Below are 14,922 nucleotides of genomic sequence, written 5' to 3'. Positions count from 1 at the left end.
CCCCAAAAGAAACATAGTATCTACAATCTTATATTTTGCTACTGCTGTCACAAAAACAGATTTTCATGACCCAATACAATCATCTAAACTTTTATTTGTATTTATTTATTTTGAGATATTTATCTCGCTCTGTTGCCCAGGATAGAGTGCAGTGGTGTGACCACAGCTCACTGCAGCCTTGACCTTCCAGGCTAATTTTTATATTATTCCGGTAGAGATGTGGTTTTGCCATGTTGCCCAGACTGGTCTCAAACTCCTGGGCTCAAGAGATGCGCCCACCTTGGCCTCCCAAAGTGCTAGGATTATAGGTATGAGCTGCTGCGCCTGGCCCATTTAAAGTTGTAAAATCCAGATTTTGAGCCAGAGTGTATCATATTCTATAGCATATACTTTTACTTATATTAAATTATTATGCCTAAAAATCACTTTAGCACTGGAAAAATAGATGAGCAGCTATGTATATAATTGAGACTCTCAGCAACCAAAATTAGTAGGCTAAGCGTTTGTTAAAACGAGTTTCATGCAAGGATCTGATGATAGTTCCAATGTCTTAGAAAATATTAATATAAAATCCAGAATAGTATTTAGAAATAGTGTGTGTGGTAGTAGTGTGTGGCACTTTTTAGAGCTGCCTTGGAGACTAGAGGCTTCTAGTACATATACAGGATAAATGAAACTATTATATTAGTAAATATTTCATCTACTTTCGGGAAAAAAAATCAAGAAAAATTTTCTTGGCTAACTTTTGATGAAACACTTATCCCTAGAAACCTAAGAATTTTAGTTGTTATTTAAAATAAACCACAACTGTCAGTTAAGCTATCTTGAATTCTTTAAAACAATTTTTTAATAAAGCAAAAATAAAGTAAAAATAACAAAACCCTAAAAGTAAAAAGCAAAATGAAACAAATGGATCTAATTATGTAGAATGCTGGTGGTTTAATCACATAAAGAGAAATTATTTCAAGTGAATTTAAAACTCCGTCATTTGTACATACATATTTGGAAATAAAATATGGAGAAAAAGAACTGCAAATATCTTAAACCTTTTGCAATAACCATATTGTTAGTAATACTATTTGTATTACTAATTTGGAACTGTAGGTTAAGATGAATGTATTAATTTTATTAATATCATTAGGAACCTAGATTTTAAGCATAAGACAAAAGAGATACAAATATAAAAATCAAATAAATAAAAAAGCTTGTAATCATAAATTTTAATTAAAAACTTCAGTATGGACTAATGATGTATTTTCTCTTTGAAAAAATGTCCTAGTAAAGGCCTAGAACTGAAGACAAACCCAGTATAAGTGAACACTCCTAATATAAAGATTGTGAACTATAAATATCATTTCCCATTAAAAGAAACCAAGAGTCCTTGAAAAAAATGGCTAACTTCAGGTTTGAGACAATAAATATACTAGATGATCTTGAGACATCTTGTCATACCAGATTTGTACTTTGATGTCTTTAAAATTTTCTATTATGTGTTTCTATTGCTACTTGCATTCTACTATATTCTGCTATAGTGATTCTGGTATATTTAGGTGTTTGCTGTGTCATTTGGTACTTAGATACTAAAAAATATTATAACTTCATTGTGAATTATGGCTTCAACCATTATAAATATACTCTAGCATATTGAATAGTTTTTGCCTGGATTATACTTTGTTTATCAAAATGGAAACTCCCGATTTCTTTTTCCATTTGCCTGTAATATCTTCATATATTCCTTTATTTTTGATGGTTGGAATCACTGTTTTATATGTCTCTTGTGTAAGGCATAGAATTGGGTTTTGCTTTATAAAGCCATTTGAACATCTTTTTATTTTAATAGATGAGTTAAGCCCATTTATGTTTACTAATATGATTGACATATTTGAACTCAACTCTATATTACAGTTACCATGTTTGTTATTCATACTTTCTTTTTTTTTCCTTTATGTGGTATTTCTGCTATTTTTTGATTTTTTGTACTTTCTTTTGGTAGTTAGGAAAATTTTAATTTTTTGTTCCAGTGGTTCTCTCTCTCTCTCTCTCCCGTGGTGGTGGTGGTGGTGGTGTGTGTGTATATGTGTGTGTTTTAGAGTAACCCAAATCGACTTTTTGCTTACTTTACCTTTTATTATCTGGTCAATCCACTTAAAAGGTATTGTATGACTCTCACTTATTACCTATATTGTGGAGAATGATCTTAATTCTTTGTTCACCCACTTATTTTTAGTTTTATTCTTTTTACTTTGTCAGAACATATAAAAATTACATCTATGTCCCCAACACTGTTTTAAGTCTTGGATCTACATTTAAATATAGTAAATTATCACCACATATTTCCTAAATTCTTGTGTGTTCAAACTGTTTACCTGATACTCTAAAGACAGGTTGGCTAGCTTGTGCTTTATGTCTTCGAGTTTTTAAAAATGGTGCTCTACTGTAGCCTTCCTTTGAATATTGTTCTAGGCCAGGCGCAGTGACTCATGCCTGTAATCCCAGCACTCTGAGAGGCTGAGGCAGGTGGATCACTTGAGGCCAGGAGTTCAAGACCAGCCTATCCAACACAGCAAAACCTCATCTCCACTAAAAATATAAAAATTAGCTGGGCATGGTGGTGCATGCCTATAATCCCAGGTATAGGAGGCTGAGGCACGAGAATCACTTGAACCTGGGAGGTGGAGGTTGCAGTGAGCCAAGATCATGCCACCGCACTCCAGCCTGGGTGACAGAGTGAGACCAAAAAAAAAAAAAATACTGTTCTTAAGGAATCTGATGTCAGCCTGATTTTATTAATAATATAATCTTCTTTCCCCTCTCAAGAGGCCCAGGAAAAAAGTCTTTAAAATCTAATAGTTTTACTAGGCTATGACTCAGAGCTGTTCTGTATTAATCTGTCCATGATGGGGCCTTTTAATATATAAAATTTGAAATTTCCTATTATTTCTGAAAAGTGTTGAGTTATGGTTTATTTAGTTCTGTTCTAGTGATTTGCTTTTCTTGTTCAGGGACTCCAATTTTAAGTATGTTAGGTCTTCTTTTGCCTGTATTGAATTTAAACTACTTTTTACATTCTCTTGGTTGTTTTCCTTCCTTTTATCAATGGCTCTTATTAGATTTTTATTTAATCTATTCTCCCATGGGCACCTTGTAATTAATATACAGTAGTCCCCCCTTGTCTGTGGGGGATACATTCCAAGACCCCCACTGGATGCCTGAAGCCTTAAATAGTATTGAACCTTATAATGTTTTTGCAATATATACATATTTATGATAAAGCTTACTTTATAAATTAGGCACAATAAGAGATTAACAACAACTAATAATAAAATCCAATAATTATAACTGCTAGCATCACCACTCTTGCACTTTGGAGCCATTATTAAATAAAATAAGGTAACTTGAATATAAGCACTTCAAAACCACCACAGTTGATCTGATAACCAAGACAGCTACTAAATGACTAATGGACCAGTGGCATAAACAGCTGCATATCCTAGACAAAGGAGTAACTCCCATCCTGGGCAGGATGGAGCAGGATGGCTGGAGACTTCATCACACCAATCAGAAAAGCATCCAATTTAAAACTTGTAATTGTGGCTGGATACGGTGGCTCATGCCTGTAATCCCAGTACTTTGGGAGGCCGAGGCAGGAGGATCACCTGAGGTCAGGAGATTGAGACCAGACTGGCCAACATGGTGAAACCTCATCTTTACTAAAAATACAAAAATTAGCCAGGCATGATGGTACACACCTATAGTCCCAGCTACTTGGGAGGCTGAGGCAAGAGAATCACTTGAACCCAGGAGGCGGAGGTTGCAGTGAGCTGAGATCGTGCTGAGAGACAGGACTAGCTGGATTTTCTAGGCCGACTAAGAATCCCTGAGCCTAGCTGGGAAGGTGACCGCATCCACCTTTAAACACGGGGCTTGCAACTTAGCTCACACCTGACCAATCAGGCAGTAAAGAGAGCTCACTAAAAAGCTAATTAGGCAAAAACAGGAGGTAAAGAAATAGCCAATCATCTATTGCCTGAGAGCACAGCGGGAGGGACAATGATCGGGATATAAACTCAGGCATTCAAGCCGGCAACAGCTACCCTCTTTGGGTCCCCTCCCTTTGTATGGGAGCTCTGTTTTCATTCTATTAAATCTTGCAACTGCACTCTCTTCTGGTCCGTGTTTGTTACGGCTTGAGCTGAGCTTTCGTTCCCCGTCCACCACTGCTGTTTCCCACCGTTGCAGACCCGCCGCTGACTTCCATCCCTCTGGATGCGGCAGGGTGTCCACTGTGCTCCTGATCCAGTGAGGCGCCCATTGCTGCTCCCAACTGGGCTAAAGGCTTGCCATTGTTCCTGCACAGCTAAGTACCTAGGTTCATCCTAATTGAGCTGAACACTAGTCACTGGGTTCCAAGGTTCTTTTCCGTGACCCACGGCTTCTAATAGAGCTATAACACTCACTTCATGGCCCAAGATTCCATTCCTTGGAATCTGTGAGGCCAAGAACCCCAGGTCAGAGAACGCAAGGCTTGCCACCATCTTGGAAGGGGTCCACCCCCTCTTGGGAGCTCTGGGAGCAAGGACCCCCGGTAACATTTGGCGACCACAAAGGGACCTCCAAAACAGTAATATTGGACCACTTTCACTTGCTATTCTGTCCTATCCTTCCTCAGAATTGGAGGAAAATGCGGGGCACCTGTCAGCCAGTTAAAAATGATGGCTGCCAGACTTAAGACTCAGGTGTGAGGCTGTCTAGGGAAAGGCTTTCTAACAATCCCCAACCATTCTGGGTTGGGAGCATTTGTCTGCCTAGAACCAGCTTCCGCTTTCAATTTTCCTGGGGAAGCCGAGGGCCAACTAGAGGCAGAAAGCTGTCATCCCAAACTCCCAGCATTAGCCGGTTGAGATAATGGCACAGCCAGAAGTCTCTATTCAACAGTTGCCCATGTGTGCGCCCCTACCTTTCCTTCTGACCCATACCTTCCGTGTCCCGACCACGACTTTCTTGAAAGTGTAGCCCCCAAATTCTCCTTACCTCTGAATCTACTTCCTCTGATCCCTGCCTCCTAAATACTAACGGTTCAGACTTTCATTTCCTCTAGCAAGTTGTATCTCCAAAGGGATCTAAGGAAGCTCTACGCTGCGTCCGTAGGCATCTAGGCTACAAACCCAGGGAGTCTTTATCCCTGGTGTCCCTCCTGATTTAGGTACACAGCTCTCAAAATGAGCAGTTATGTGGGACCCGTTCCCCACCACCCTTGCTGGGGCCCGAAGTTTGTAATGGCTAAGAGGAGGAGAGAGAGAGGAGAGAGAGAGAGAGATGGAGAAGAGAGACAGACGGAGGAGAGAGAGAGAGAGAGACAGAGGATAGATGGAGAGAGGAGAGAGAGAGAGACAGAGGAGAGAGAGAAACAGAGGAGAGGCAGAGGAGAGACAGGAGAGACAAAGAGGGAGTCAGAGAAAGAAATAGTAAAAAAAAATTAACTCGTCATTTAGCATTAGGTATGTACCCTAAAACTTAAAGTATAATAACAAAATAAAATAAAAAATAAAAAACAAACAGTGGGCTCTATTCCTTTAAAAGCCAGGGTAACTTTAAAACCTATAATTGTTAATTGAAGGTGTTCTCTGTGACCCTACAACACTCCAGTACTACTTTGTTGTTAGTGTAAACACGGGCATAGCCTCGAAACACTGAGACCACTGACAATCCGTAGCTTTCCTATCAAAAATCCTTAACCCAGTAACCCGCGGATGCATTCAATCTGTAGCGGCAACTGCTTTGCTAACAGAAGAAAGTAGGAAAGTAGCTTTTAAAGGAAACCTCATTGTGAGCACACCTCATCAGTTCAGAATTATTCTAAGTCAAAAAAGCAAAAAGGTAGCTTACTAACTAAAAAATCTTAAAGTATGGGGCTATTCTGTTAAAAAAAAAATAAGAGAATTTAACACTAACCACTGATAATTCCCTTAACCCAGCAAATTTCCTAACAGGATTTAAATCTGAAGTACCATACAAAGGTCCGACCAGACCTAGGAGGAATTCCCTTCAGGACAGGACGAGAGATGGTTCCTCCCAGGTGATTGAGGAAAAAACCAAAATGGGTATTCAGTAATTGATAGGGAGACTCTTGTGGATGCAGAGTTAGAAAAATTACCTAATAACTGGTCTGCTCAAACATGACAGATGTTTGCACTCAGCCAAGCCTTAAAGTACTTACAGAATCCAAAAAGACTACCTCAATCCTGACTCAAAAGGTTACCTACACCCTCTCTGAAATGAATTTGCATAAGAACTGTTGTTTATGGGAGTGCATCTTGATGGGGCAGCTGGGTTCTATGAAATACTCAGGAACCCAGCCCAGCTCTAGGACTCACCCCTGAGCACAAAGGCAATGTTTGGCACTCTGATAAAGGACCACTAGAATCCAGCAGCCCGGACCCCTTTCTTTGTGATCAAGAAAGGTGGGAAAAGGAGTGCAGGACTGCTACATCGGTGGGCGTAACTAATCCGATAAGCAGAGGTCCATGGGTGGTTACGCACCCTGGAAAGGAATAAGCATTAGGACCATAGAGGACGCTCTAGGACTAATGCTCATCGGAAAATGACTAGGGGTGCTGGCATCCCTATGTTCTTTTTTCAGATGGGAAACATTCCGCATAAGGCAAAAACGCCCCTAAGATGTATTCTGGAGAATTGGGACCAATTTGACCTTCAGACGCTAAGAAAGAAATGACTTACAGGCTTCTACAGTACCGCCTGGCCAGATATCCACTTTAAGCGGGAGAAACCTGGCCTCCTGAGGGAAGTATAAATTATAACACCATCTTACGGCTAGACCTCTTTTGTAGAAAAGAAGGCAAATGGAGTGAAGTGCCATATGTACAAACCTTCTTTTCATTAAGAGACAACTCACAATTATGTAAAAAGTGTGATTTATGCCCTACAGGAAGTCCTCGGAGTCTACCTCCCTACTCCAGTGTTCCCGACTCCTTCCCCAACTAATAAAGACCCCCCTTCAATCCAAACAGTCCAAAAGGAGATAGACAAAGGGGTAAACAATGAACCAAAGAGTGCCAATATTCCCCAATTATGCCCCCTCCAAGCAGTGGGAGGAGGAGAATTCGGTCCAGCCAGAGTGCATATACCTTTTTCTCTCTCAGACTTAGGGCAAATTAAAACAGACCTAAGTAAATTCTCAGATAATCCTGATGGCTATATTGATGTTTTACAAAGGTTGGGACAATCCTTTGATCTGACATGGAGAGATATAATGTTACTACTAAATCAGACTGACCCCAATGAGAGAAGTGCCGCCATAATTGCAGCCTGAGAGTTTGGCAATCTCTGGTATCTCAGGTCAATGATAGGATGACAATAGAGGAAAGGGAACAATTCCCCACAGGCCAGCAGCCAGTTCCCAGTGTAGACCCTTATTGGGACACAGAATCAGAACATGGAGATTGGTGCTGCAGACATTTGCTAACTTGTGTGCTAGAAGGACTAAGAAAAACTAGGAAGAAGCCTATGAATTATTCCATGATGTCCACTATAACACAGGGAAAAGAAGAAAATCCTACCACCTTTCTGGAGTGACTAAGGGAGGCATTGAGGAAGCATACCTGTCACCTGACTCTACTGAAGGCCAACTAATCTTAAAGGATAAGTTTATCACTCAGTCAGCTGCAGACATTAGATAAAAAACTTCAAAAGTTCGCCTTAGGCCTGGAGCAAAACTTAGAAACCCTATTGAACTTGGCAATCAGGAGGAGCAGGTGGAACGGGACAAATGGGATAAAAAAAGGCCACCGCTTTAGTCATGGCCCTCAGGCAAGCAGACTTTGGAGGCTCTGGAAAAGGGAAAAGCTGGGCAAATCAAATGCCTAATAGGGCTTGCTTCCAGTGTGGTCTACAAGGACACTTTAAAAAAGATTGTCCAAATAGAAATAAGCCGCCCCCTCGTCCATGCCCCTTATGTCAAGGGAATCACTGGAAGCCCCACTGCCCCAGGGGATGAAGGTCCTCTGAGTCAGAAGCCACTAACCAGATGATCCAGCAGCAGGACTGAGGGTGCCTGGGGCAAGCGCCAGCCCATGCCATCACCCTCACAGAGCCCCAGGTATGCTTGACCATTGAGGGCTAGAAAGTTAACTGTCTCCTGGACACTGGTGCGGCCTTCTCAGTCTTACTCTCCTGTCTGGGACAACTGTTCTCCAGATCTGTCACTATCCGAGGGGTCCTAGGACAGCCACTCACTAGATACTTCTCCCAGCTACTAAGTTGTGACTGGTGAAACTTTACTCTTTTCACATGCTTTTCTAATTATGCCTGAAAGCCCCACTTCCTTGTTAGGGAGAGACATTCTAGCAAAAGCAGGGGCCATTATACACCTGAACATAGGAGAAGGAACACCCGTTTGTTGTCCCCTGCTTGAGGAAGGAATTAATCCTGAAGTCTGGGCAACAGAAGGGACAATATAGACGAGCAAAAAATGCCCATCCTGTTCAAATTAAACTAAAAGATTCCGCCTCCTTTCCCTACCAAATGCAGCATCCCCTTAGACCCGAGGCCCAACAAGGACTGCAAAAGATTGTTAAGGACCTAAAAGCCCAAGGCCTAGTAAAACCATGCAATAGCCCCTGCAATCCTCCAACTTTAGGAGTCCAGAAACCCAGCAGACAGTGGAGGTTAGTGCAAGATCTCAGGATTGTCAACGAGGCTATTGTTCCTCTGGACCCAGCTGTACCTAACCCTTATACTCACTCTGCTTTCCCAAATACCACAGGAAGCAGAGTGGTTTACGTCCTAGACCTTAAGGATGCCTTTTTCTGCATCCCTGTACATCCTGACTCTCAATTCTTATTTGCCTTTGAAGATACTTCGCACCCAACGTCTCACCTCACCTGGACTGTTTTTCCCCAAGGGTTCAGGGATAGCCCCCATCTATTTGGCCAGGCATTAGCCCAAGACTTGAGCCAGTTCTCATACCTGGACACTCTTGTCCTTCGGTAGGTGGATGATTTACTTTTAGCCACCAGTTCAGAAACCTTGTGCCATTAAGCCACCCAAGCGCTCTTAAATTTCCTCGCCACCTATGGCTACAAGGTTTCCAAACCAAAGCCTCAGCTCTGCTCACAGCAGTTTAAATACTTAGGGCTAGAATTATTTAACGGCACCAGGGCCCTCAGAGAGGAACGTATCCAGCCTATACTGGCTTATCCTCATCCCAAAACCCTAAAGCAACTAACAGGGTTCCTTGGCATAACAGGTTTCTGCCGAATATGGATTCCCAGGTACGGTGAAATAGCCAGACCATTATATACATTAATTAAGGAAACTCAGAAAGCCAATACCCATTTAGTAAGATGGACACCTGAAGCAGAAGCGGCTTTCCAGGCCCTAAAGAAGGCCCTAACCCAAGCCCCAGTGTTAAGCTTGCCAACGGGGCAAGACTTTTCTTTATACGTCACAGAAAAAACAGGAATAGCTCTAGGAGTCCTTACACAGATCCAAGGGACGAGCTTGCAACGCGTGGCATACCTGAGTAAGGAAATTGATGTAGTGGCAAAGGGTTGGCCTCATTGTTTACGGGTAGTGGTGGCAGTAGCAGTCTTAGTATCCGAAGCAGTTAAAATAATACAGGGAAGAGATCTTACTGTGTGGACATCTCATGATGTGAACGGCATACTCACTGCTAAAGGAGACTTGTGGTTGTCAGACAACCATTTACTTAAATATCAGGCTCTATTACTTGAAGAGCCAGTGCTGCGACTGTGCACTTGTGCAACTCTTAACCCAGCCACATTTCTTCCAGACAATGAAGAAAAGATAGAACATAACTGTCAACAATTGCTCAAACCTACCCGGCTCGAGGGGACCTTTTAGAGGTTCCCTTGACTAATCCCGAGCTCCACTTGTATACTGATGGAAGTTCCTTTACAGAAAAAGGACTTTGAAAAGCGGGGTATGCAGTGGTCAGTGATAATGGAATACTTGAAAGTAATCCCCTCACTCCAGGAACTAGTGCTCAGCTGGCAGAACTAATAGCCCTCACTCAAGCACTAGAATTAGGAGAAGGAAAAAGGGTAAATATATACACAGACTCTAAGTATGCTTACCTAGTCATCCATGCCCATGCAGCAATATGGAGAGAAAGGGAATTCCTAACTTCCGAGGAAACACCTATCAAACATCAGGAAGCCATTAGAAGATTATTATTGGTGGTGGTACAGAAACCTAAAGAGGTGACAGTGTTACACTGCTGAGGTCATCAAAAAAAAAAAAAAAAAAAAAGGAAAGGGAAATAGAAGGGAATCACCAAGCAGATATTGAAACAAAAAGAGCCACAAGACAGGACCCTCCATTAAAAATACTTACAGAAGGACCCTTAGTATGGGGTAATCCCCTCTGGGAAACCAAGCCCCAGTACTCAAAAGAAACAGAATGAGAACCTCATGAGGACAATTTCCTCCCCTCAGGATGGCTAGCCACCGAAGAAGGAAAAATACTTTTGCCTGCAGCTAACCAATAGAAATTACTTAAAACCCTTCACCAAACCTTTCACTTAGGCATTGATAACACCCATCAGATGGCCAAATCATTATTTACTGGACCACGCCTTTTCAAAACTATCAAGCAGATAGGGCCTGTAAAGTGTGCCAAAGAAATAATCCCCTACACTACAGGCCATACATTTCAATCCCTGTATCTTTAACCTCCTTGTTAAGTTTGTCTCTTCCAGAATCAAAGCTGTAAAACTACAAATCGTTCTTCAAATGGAGCCCCAGATGCAGTCCATGACTAAGATCTACCACGGACCCCTGGACTGGCCTGCTAGCCCACGTTCCGATGTTAATGACATCGAAGGTACTCCTATGAGGAAATCTCAACTGCACAACCCCTACTAAGCCCCAGTTCAGCAGAAAGCAGTTGGAGCGGTGGTTGGCCAACCTCCCCAACAGCACTTGGGTTTTCCTGTTGAGAGGGGGAACTGAGAGACAGGACTAGCTGGATTTTCTAGGCTAAGAATCCCTAAGCCTAGCTGGGAAGGTGACCACATCCACCTTTAAAACACGGGGCTTGCAACTTAGCTCACACCCGACCAATCAGGTAGTAAAGAGAGCTCACTAAAAAGCCAATTAGGCAAAAACATGAGATAAACAAATAGCCAATCATCTATTGCCTGAGAGCACAGTGGAAGGGACAATTATCCGGATATAAACCCAGGCATTCGAGCCAGCAACAGCTACCCTCTTTGGGTCCCCTCCCTTTGTATGGGAGCTCTGTTTTCACTCTATTAAATCTTGCAACTGCACTCTCTTCTGGTCCGTGTTTTTATGGCTCAAGCTGAGCTTTCGTTTGCCATCCACCACTGCTGTTTGCCGCCGTCGCAGACCCACCGCTGACTTCTATCCCTCCGGATCCGGCAGGGTGTCCGCTGTGCTCCTCATCCAGCGAGGCGCCCATTGCTCCTCCCGATTGGGCTAAAGGCTTGCCATTGTTCCTCCACAGCTAAGTGCCTGGGTTCGTCCTAATTGAGCTGAACACTAGTCACTGGGTTCCAAGGTTCTCTTCCGTGACCCACGGCTTCTAATAGAGCTATAAAACTCACTGCATGGCCCAAAATTCCATTCCTTGGAATCTGTGAGGCCAAGAACCCCAGGTCAGAGAACGTGAGACTTGCCACCATCTTGGAAGCGGGCCGCCACCATCTTGGGAGTTCTGGGAGCAAGGACCCCTGGTAACAGTGCCATTGCACTCCAGCCTGGGTGACAGAGCAAGACTCTCTCAAAAAAACCAAAATCAGATTAAAATTGCTTATTTCTGGAATTTTCCATTTAATATTTTTGGACTCTGGTTGACTGTGGCTAACTGAAACTGCAGAAAGCGCAACCACAGCTATAAAGCTGGATTACTGTAGTCTTATGAGATGGCTTTGCCTTTCTCTTCAATTTCTTTCCTGTGTTCAATCAAATTTTGTTACATTTCTTCCTTTTTCACTTCTTTTCTTTTCATGTCAGAGTTTAGATTTCTGCTTCTAAGTTTGTGGTTTTTGTAGTATGTTCACAGATTTGTCTGAGAATATTTTATTTGGTTGGAGCACTGAGATGCCCTTTCCCTTTGCATTTGCTTTTTCGGGGAGAAGTTTTATCAACTGAAACACTTTCTTTCAAATTTCTATATTCCTCTTAAAGTAGCTTTGTGTAGCATTTGATTCATTTCTATTCTTGAGCATTTTGTGAATAGGGTTCTTGGATTCTTAGTTTAAGAGCATTCACTTCTGCAGATTAGTAAAGAGGAGCACCTATAATGGACAGTGTTACGGTGGAGTTGTTGGGTGGGGGATGGGTTGCCGTGCCTTGTTTCTCTTTCATTTTTCTAGAAGCCTCAATTTTATCCCCACTTCCTTCTTTCCTCTTGCTGCCATGCCTCCAAGAGGTATCGTCTTTTGTCTGTCTCTTCTAGGAGCAATGCTACTCTGAAGCTGCTGCTTGTGGCCCCTCTCCCTTTCATACAGCTTCCTGTAGCTAGTTCTATAAATTACCAAGTCCTGGGCCTGTCTTTGTATTTGGCAACATTGGGGACTTTTTCTGAGGGTGATGTTGCCGGTGCTTTATTTTAACCTCTGTTCCCTTCTATTTTCTCAGTCTCTTAAGCCTTTCCTTACCCAACTCTTCCCACTCACAGGTTTGTAGCAGCAACAGGAACCACTGTAATGTGCTATTTCCTTGTATAAAGGTAATTAAAAATTCATGGTATCATCTCTCTTGCAGTAGTACTGAAAGTGTGAGTTATGTATGGTTTGTGTGTATATATGTGTGTGTGCATATATACAGATTTAGATTTGGACAGTTGCCATTATCTTCCAGACCCAGAAGCTCATCTCATTTAACAATAATCTTAAAAGGCTATCATTCTCCCAACTTTACAAATGAATAAGCTAAGTCTTAGTGAAACTAAATAATATGCTTAAAGGCACATAGCTACTAGTAATGTAAGAACCAAGATTCCAACCAAAGTTTGAGTTCAAAGTTCATTCAAGCTCTTTCTACTACATAATACAACCTATACTCTCAAATACAAAATGCATTTTCAGCTCTCATTTAGTTCTCGCCTCCCAAGCAACAGAGGTTCTTTAGTGGTGTTCAACCACAAATAGTCGTGAAACCCTTAGCTTCCTGGAAAAAAATTGAACAAAACAGAACACACGCTTGTTTCTCCACCTGTATTCTCTATCACAGTGAATGGAAAGCTGACAGTATTTAGGTGGCTATCCAAGGCAGAAACCTTGGAGTCATCCAAGATACTGCCTCCTCAAGTACTTCTTACAACTGGACACTAAGTGCTGTTTATTCCATCTCCTAAATCACTCTCAAATTCATCCCTTGTTTATCAGGCCTACAGTCATTATCTGAGTTCACACTAATCATTTCCTGCTTCTTTTATTTCAGAAGCCTCCTACGTAAACTCAGTATCCCTAGTTTCAACTCTACAACACTCTCACCACCATTACCCAATGTCTACTCACAAGCAAGTGTATATGTAAGTACATGCACATACATCCAGATTCCCTTCATGTACTCTCTCCTCCTTAAAACCCAGAATGTGTTGTGCTGGTTCTTACTCCTGTATCTTGCATATGCTGTTCCTTCTATCTGGGATGCTCGTGCCTATTTTCTACATTTAGCTAGCTTTTATATTTACTTCTTCAGGAAAGCCTTTCATCACCTGTGATTTCACTGAAATAATCCTGTACATATCTGTCAGTATTTTTCTTAATTGCATTCTATCTAATCTTCCTCCCTTCTATGGGATTCTTAGATACAGGTGTTATGTCTTCATACATCTTGAGAACTCAAAGGATAAGAGTAACTACCATAGCTAGGCGTGGTGGCTCAAACCTGTAATCCCAGCACTTAAGGAGGCTGAGGTGGGCGGATCATCTGAGGTCAGGAGTTCGAGACTAGCCTGGCCAACATGGTGAAACCCTGTCTCTAGTAAAAATACAAAAATTAGCTGGGCTTGGTGGTACACACCTGTAATCCCAGCTACTCAGGAGGCTGAGGCAAAAGAATCTCTTGAACCCGGGAGGCAGAGGCTGCAGTGAGCCGAGATCACACCACTGCACCTGCACTCCAGCCTAGGTGACACAGCGAGAGTCCGTCTCAAAAAAAGAGAAAATAACTAAGTCATTATCCTAATTACAATCATTAGGAAGAATGGTCTTTATTGGAATCAAAAGAAGAACATGGGTTCTTGACTGAAAAATAATTTTAAGGTTCATTTTCTACTATGCAAATGCTTGAATGGATCTTGTGTGTGAGTAGGAATACATTTGCAATAAAGATATTTATGTGGCCGGGTGCGGTGGCTCATGCCTGTAATCCTAGCACTTTGGGAGGCTGAGGCAGGTGGATCACCTGAGGTCGGGAGCTTGAGACCAGCCTGACCAACATGGAGAAGCCCCATCTCTACTAAAAATACAAAATTAGCTGGGCGTGGTGGTGCATGCCTGTAATCCCAGCTACTCGGGAGGCTGAGGCAGAAGAACTGCTTGAACCCAGGAGGCAAATGTTGAGGTGAGCGGAGATTGCGCCATTGCACTACAGCCTGGGCAACAAGAGAGAGAAACTCCATCCCAAAGAAAAAGAAAAGATATTTATGTATAAAAAGCTACACTTACACCAAGAGTCAGAGGGAGTTTCTATGTATAAGATTCCTAAAGGTCTGTTTCTGAGAACTGTTTATATCCATATTATACTTTGCAAAATACATGCATATAGAGAAAGTCCTAAGGACCACTTCCCTCATGTGGCCATGCTGCTACAGCTTTACTCAGTTAGGGTCCAAGACATGCCTATGGTTCAAATCTGACCACACTTGACTTAAAGAGGAAAGAAGTCACAGAGCATGGGAAATTAGGAA

The 14,922-nt window shown here is 42.1% G+C and overlaps 1 protein-coding gene across 4 annotated transcripts in view; it reads right to left on the bottom strand.

Moving 5' to 3' along the window:
* DDHD1 (DDHD domain containing 1) overlaps positions 1 to 14,922 on the bottom strand; it is a 124,593-nt gene that overhangs the window by 61,210 nt on the left and 48,461 nt on the right. The gene's annotated exons all lie outside the window — the stretch shown is intronic.

This window comes from Hylobates moloch, unplaced genomic scaffold (genome assembly GCF_009828535.3).
Source record: "Hylobates moloch isolate HMO894 unplaced genomic scaffold, HMol_V3 SCAFFOLD_16, whole genome shotgun sequence".
Classification (NCBI taxonomy): domain Eukaryota; kingdom Metazoa; phylum Chordata; class Mammalia; order Primates; family Hylobatidae; genus Hylobates; species Hylobates moloch.
Note: the sequence above shows the minus strand (reverse complement) of the source record. Positions and strands in the feature narration are given on the sequence as shown.